Source organism: Bos grunniens, chromosome 2 (assembly GCF_055505025.1).
Source record: "Bos grunniens cultivar Pamir isolate PY7600 chromosome 2, Bosgru_T2T1.0, whole genome shotgun sequence".
In the NCBI taxonomy this organism is placed as follows: domain Eukaryota; kingdom Metazoa; phylum Chordata; class Mammalia; order Artiodactyla; family Bovidae; genus Bos; species Bos grunniens.
In genome coordinates this window covers 101,971,634-101,978,955 of record NC_141166.1, presented here as the reverse complement: position 1 = coordinate 101,978,955, position 7,322 = coordinate 101,971,634, and the positions used below count along the sequence as shown (strand labels likewise).

The 7,322-nt window shown below is 36.9% G+C and overlaps 1 pseudogene; it reads right to left on the bottom strand.

The window, feature by feature from the left end:
- Nucleotides 1-1,200: 1,200 nt before the first annotated feature.
- LOC147378427 (ATP synthase F(0) complex subunit f, mitochondrial pseudogene) lies at nucleotides 1,201-1,462 on the bottom strand (annotated as a pseudogene).
- Nucleotides 1,463-7,322: the final 5,860 nt, after the last annotated feature.

Below are 7,322 nucleotides of genomic sequence, written 5' to 3'. Positions count from 1 at the left end.
TCTGGAACTCTCTTGCTTTTTCCATGATCCAGCAGATGTTGGCAATTTGATCTATGGTTCCTCTGCCTTTTCTAAAACCAGCTTGAACATCTAGAAGTTCACAGTTCACATATTGCTGAAGCCTGACTTGGAGAACTTTGAGCATTTCTTTCCTAGAGTGTGAGATGAGTGCAATCATCAGGGAAATGCACATCAAAACTACAATAAAATATCACCTCACATCTGTAAGAATGGCTATTACCAAAAAAACAAGAAATAACAAATGTTGGCAAGAACATGGAGAAAAGGGAGCCCTTATGTCCTGTTGGTACGTGTCTGTGTGTGTGTTCGTTGCTCAGTCGTATCCAACTCTTTGCAACCCCACAGACTGTAGCCCACAAGGTTCCTTTGTTCATGGAATTCTCCAGGCAAGAAAACTGGAGTGGGTTGTCATTCCCTTCTCCAGGGGATCTTGCTGACCCAAGAATCAAAACCGAGTCTCCCACACAGCTGTCAGATTCTTTACCATCTGAGAGCCACCAGGAAGCCCCATGCTGCTGGAGGGAATGTCAACTAGTGCAGATATTAAGAAAAACAGTATGAAGATTCCTCAAAAAATTAGAACTATCATATAACCCAACAGTTCCTTTGGTATTTACCCAAAGGAAACAAAATCACTATCTTGAAAATATATCTGCACTCCAGCGTTCAAAGAAGCATTTTTTACAACTGGCAAGTCATGGAAACAAGAGATCATTAAGAGAGTGTTTTTTTTTTTTTAATGTGGCATGTATACAACTGAATATTATTCAATAATAAAAAGAAGGAAATTCTGCCATTTGTGACAACATGAATTATACTAAGTGAAGTCAGACAGAGAAAGACATATACCAATACTGTATGATCTCACTTACAAATGGACTCTGAAAAAAGAAAAAAAAAAAAGATGAAACCAAAGCCACAGATAACAGAGAAGAAACTAATGGCTGCCAGAGGCAGTGGCTGAAACGTGTGAAGGAGGCCAAAAGCTACAAATTTCCAATTATAAAATAATTAACTCATGGGGATATAATATACAGAATGGTGATCATAGTTCATATTTCTTGAAATGAAAGTTGCTGAGAGATTTTTTTTAACCAGTCATCTTTTATTGGCTATTAAATCTCCACTAGGCTATGAAAGGATTCAGGGGTGCCCAGCAAAGAATGCAGAATGCCCTCTTCAGTGGTACTCGCTTGGCTGCTCTTGTTTAAGTTCCTTGTAAGAACGGCAAACAGTTGAAAAACATGTAAGCTGCCAGCACCATAGAAAGCCCGGCAACACTCCCTTTCTTCATGTTTAACTTGTAATACTGGCAATAACCTCTCTGAAATGCTCCAGCAATGCCTTTAGGGATGAAATCTCGCATTAGTATCCAGCTTGACAGCTCCCTTAATTTGACATCCAGGAGTTTCTTTTCCTTAAATGGCACAACTGATGCCATCTTGGAGTCCTGGCAGTCTGCTCCAATATGAACTCTTCTGTGTTGAGCAAGGTTTGAGGCACAACAAAAAGCCTTCCCACATTCTTCATCGGGTTTCTCACCACTGTGAATGATCTGATGCAGAAAAAGAGATGAATGTTTCCCAGATACAAACATTTTTCTATTGCTGACTATTTTATAACTTGAATCCAAATCTGTATTTCAGCTTCTTGTTTCTTCCTTCACAACCATCCAAGGGTCTCTTTTTCCCTTCAATAACACAATGATCTCTGGCTTAGAAATGAAATGGCCATTTGAGACCAAGTTACTATAATTCTCCATCATCACATTGCAATACAATTTCTTTTGAAGAGGGTTGAGAAACTCCCACTCACGCGGAAAGAACTCTTATGGCCACACCCCTGAGTGTTATTGGTCCCCGGGCCATGGTTTTAGACCTGCAAAAACTGATTCCTCCTCAGGGTTCCTTTATCAGAAAAACAGAGTCCAGAAAACCATACCGTTCCTTGCTAGCTTGTGTTCCCCTTGCACAGTCGTGTTTGTGGTAACCTAATGGTTTCTTGCTTGGTTTCTTGACATCCTAATGGATGTCATTCACAAGCTGTTGACTTCAAGGAGCAAGGGAAAACTCCAAGGTAGAAGTCACCTGCTTTGTCATTGGAGGTGTCCAATGGGGTTGTAAAGTTACCATTCAAAGCGGCCGCCCAACCCCAAATCTAACTTTTTTATAAGGAAAAGAAAGCCTTCCTACCTATAACATATCCTTTGATTCTACTAGTAGAAATTAAATAGAGAGCAAGAAAAATTGTGGGCCAACTCCATACAGTTTTTATATTCTTAATTCACTATACCTTTACAAGTTCAGTGTGTCTTCACCACCTATTTTATCCCAAGCCTGTCCACAAAATATTTCATTGGCAGATGTGGCTGGTGGTAGGTTTCCATTTTTAACAAAAGTTAGTTTCTTGTCTTGATGATTGAATTTGTTTGAAAATCTTTCTGTATTTTTTTCTAGTTATGTTGGTACATCCTCTAAAATTCTGTTTTCATAACAACTACTATTCACGGATGTCTATTTTTGTTTTATATGAAAGGAAAACTGTAATTTAGAAACACAATGGCACATTTTTAAAATATTCATTTATAAATGGGCTAGCTTTGAACCAATGAGATAGCTTTGGGAAAAAAATGTTTACATTTTTGTTTCTTTTTAAAATTATTCAAAATCATTTATTTACTGTTAGTTTCAGAAAGCTTGCATCTGGTGGTGATACAGGTATCATGACAATGATTAAGCTCTTGGATTAGGAGTGCTAATAATAATTTGTACACAGATGTTAACAAAAATAACCTCTTATTCTAGTTATGCTTATTTTTATGTAACACACAAAATTGGGGTGGAGATAGCTTAAGTAAACAAATGACATGTACATTTCAAACCCAAATAAGTAAGTTTCTGGCTTAACTCCTTGAAATCTACCCTCTGTAGTTATATATCCTTTTCACATCAACTTCTACATTGACTGTAAGGAAGTTTTGCACCAGATCACTAAACTTGTCCAAAAAAAGAATGATAAGTCTCTATGGATAAATTAAACAGTAAAGATGAAATATTTGTTGTTGTTGTTTTGGCATACATCAATTCATTCATTCCTTAAGATAAGATTTTCTGTACTTCTGCTTGTCAGGCACTAGGCAAGGCATTATATGATGTAATTGAGCACAAATACAGTTCCAGTTCTCAAGGAGGTTACTCGTTTTGTGAGGCTACTGAATACACAACTATTCAAACAACTAAATAATTTTGGAAAAGGTCATGGCATCCCTCTTTTCAGGTGATTTTTTTAAAAACAGATTTTTCAAACAGTTTAAATTTTGCTTTGTAAGACCATTACTAAGAAACATTAGAGATAAACCAAAGTTTTTTAAGAGTAAAGCTTAATGCTTGAAAATGTTGATAAGGTACTGTATTAAGTGGTATAAACATCAGTAATATTTATGTGAACCTGGGGAGTTGGAGAGTGTTCAGCAAAACTATATTATGGCCTTTCATGTTGCAGGGAATATAGATGCGCCCATATGAGACATATTTACTGCAAAAATACATGAGAATGAAAACTCAGGAAACTGACTCAGCCACTGTACAACCAGACAACATGGAGAAGTGCAAAAATAGCTCCTTGTTGTTCAGAATACAACAGCAGTTTTAAAGCCCCCAAAGCAGCTCTTGTAACCAACTAGCTGCCCTGATAATGTGCTCATCTAATGACCTCCTCTGCCTCAAGTATGTATTGCCTGTCTTATAGTAATTCTGCCATTTTTAAGCCATCCTTCAGTCTTCTCTTTTTCATACACAACAACAAAATCATTAGCATACCCTGACTGCTCTAAATTCAAAATACAGCCTGCGTACAACAACTTCTTGTGACCTCCACAGCTAATACTTTCTCAAGCCACCATGCTCTCTCTCGTCAACTACTACAAGCCCCTCCTAACCTATCATCCTATTTCCACTTTCTTCCCCCAACCAGTTCGCCCCCACAGCAGCCCAAGTTCTTCTTAAAGTGCTTATCATATTACGTCATTTTCCTGTTCAAAATTGCCTGTTGGCTTCCCATCACATTTAAAATAAAACAAAAGTGCTTCACCATGGTTTGTAAGGCTTTATATAATTTTATCCCTGGATACTTCCCAATCTCATTAGCTACCAATCTCATACTCTATCTCTCACTGCTCCAATAACATTTGCCTTCTTGCTATTCCTTACCCATGACAAACATACTCCTGCCTCAAAGCTTCTCCACATATTATCTTTTCTGTCTATAAATACTTCCCCCAGACTTACCCCAGATGCTCTCATGGCTCTCTCCTTCATGTCACCTAGACCTCTCTCTATTCAACTACAGTCATACCTTGCTAGTCTCAAGGGATTGATTTCAGGACCCCTTTGGATGCCAAAAACTGCAGGTAAATTCCTTTAAATAAAATACTGCATTTGCATATAATCTATGAACATAATCCCTTATAAATCATCTCTAGATTACTTATAATACCTAATATAATGGAAATGCCATGTAAATAGTTATTGAGCATGCAGCAAATTCAAGTTTTGCTTTGGAACTTTCTGGAATTTTTTTCTGAATATTTTCCAGCAGCAGTTGGTTGACTCCAAGAATGTGGAGCCCATAGATACGGTAGGCCAACTATACCTCCTAAGAGAAGCCTTCCTTGACCACCCTAAAAGAAATCTATTCCTTTCTTTGATTCACTTTGCTTTCTGGACTTAACACTACCCAAAGTAATATTACATAATTATTCTTTACTCATTGTCAGTCTCCCCAACCAGAATGTAAGCCCATGAAGGTAAACTTTGGTTCACTACTGCATCTCGTGCACTTTAGAGCAGTGTCTGGTACACAGAGAATATTCAGTTTTTGTTTAATGAACTAACTACTTCTTATGACTCAGTGTCTATCTACCTTTCCCTCTACTGACTCTGTTTCTGTTTGTCAGGAATTCAAAACTCTTGAGACAGACAATCCTTGCTGATCTAATCACCACTCAACAGTGAGTGTCTATTCCAATCAGGCCACCCAACAGATAGTCAGATGGGTGTTTCGGCAATAACACCAATCCCCAGTTACCAGTCTTATGACCAGAGTATCAGGTCACATGATATAAAACACGAAGCCTTATTCACAAAATCTACGTGGCCATTTCCCTCAGATTGTATGAAAACACAATAGGCACTTAGCTTCTTGGATTCTTCTCTAATATAAAAATAACAAAGTAGATCTTTCTCTTTGATTTTTTTTTTCACTCCTTTTCTTCCCATTACTGACAAAAAATTTTCATACCATCTGCCTAAGGTAACAAATAGGGCTCCTCCTCCTAGGAAATTCCTTTCTCCTCCCCACAAAAAAAATTATCTCTCCCTCCCTCTGACCAAACCTCTAACCTCACCCTCACTATTTCCCTTCAGTTTTTATAGGGTAAAATTTCTAAACTATAAACCAGTGTGCTGTTATGTGTTATAGATAATTTATTACCTTTTTCTGACTTTTTTCATTTTAATAAGAAATTTAACAGCAAGAACCTCAAATATGCAATTTTAGACAATATATAAAGATCCTGGGGATAATGAATTAGAACATAATGGCCTTCCTGCAATCCCTCAAATGACTTCACTTGCATGATTCTTGCTAGCCTTTTTTATAAGATTATCCATTGTGTGCAATTCTCATTCATTCACACATTTGTTCAATAAACATTATTGAGTGTCTACTTTGTTAAGGCACCAGGCAGTCCTCATGTGTACAAATATGCTCCCCACAGGAGAATGGACTTTAATTTCAGCAGAAAGCTATCCTTCCTAACATTTTATTTTTAGATGTTTCTGGGAATAAATACATTGCTGAAGCATGTTTTATCAGCAACAATTAGTGTGGATCACTCAAGCTTCTTAAAATGGAGCACCTGTTTATAGGCAGTACAGGTATATTATTAAATTATTAAATTTATGGGAGAAACTTTCTAATATATAAATCCCTGTGCTATGATATCACTGCCAATTTAGCCAAGATAACTGCATTTTCTTCTGCACTCTACCTAACTTGCTCAACAATCTGTTTAGTTTTTATTAGGCCAGGCTATCCAAATAAATGCTTACTAAAAGAGTAGAGTACAATACTTGGGCCTCTACTATTGATGAAGATTTGCTGAAAATAGGTATAATCACTTCACTTAGGCTTCTACAAAAATGATATCCACTCATTTTGTTAATATAGTCAAAATGTATTTTATTTCATAAATGAGTTAACAATTCCTAATTTTGATAAAAGGGAAATATTCACTCTTTATAAAGATAACTTGAAAAATTTTCATTTCCATCAGCTTTATAATTGTCTGTTTAGCTAGTTTTAATGTGCCCTACAATATAGCCACAATATATTACATTACCATCTGCACTAAAAGCTGTCCTCCCACTCTGCCTTATTATTCTTACACCTAATCCTCTTTGTAACCCTTACACCTCCCACACTATCTATCCTAACTTCATAATTGTCAAAAAGGAAATGATCATTTCATCTCACACATCATCATTTTCAGCAAATTTTCTCATCATGGTGATGTGACCTTGAGTTCCAGCCAGCTGACTGCATAAGACCTTTCTTCTCATGTCATCAGTGGGATGACACTGATAAACTCTGTACCTCAACTCCTCCAAATAAATGATTGCTATGTTTTGCTTTAACCCTTAGACATACTGGACACATATATAACATTCTAATAGCCTCATGTTCACAGACTTTTTCATATCTCCAAATTTTTATCTTCTCCTGCAATGATATTTTAGGATCAAATATCTAAGCCACTTAACATAACTGAGAAACATTATGCTAATTAAGATAAGGATGTGGGTTCAAGTGCTATAATAACCAGTTAGCTGGGGGAAAAGGTCAAATTTTGCTTTAGGGTTATAGACTATATCTCAATGATGGATAAAAGGCCCACCATTTCATCAACATCAGAAAAGGTGACTAAGGTGTATAGACTACTAAAGAGTAACACACCATATTTGAAAAAGCAGTTCATTCACAGATATGTCCTACTGTTGACACAAGATGAGCAGTATCAACTCTGCATGCTCAGGACAATATGTTGCATGTATATAATTATTATATAATATTGATTATACAGGCATAATTAATTTGCATATTCCTATCCACAAATTGGAGAAGGCAATGGCACCCCTCTCCAGTACTCTTGCCTGGAAACTCCCATGGGCGGAGGAGCCTGGTGGGTTGCAGTCCATGGGGTCGCTAAGAATAGGACACGACTGAGCGACTTCACTTTCACT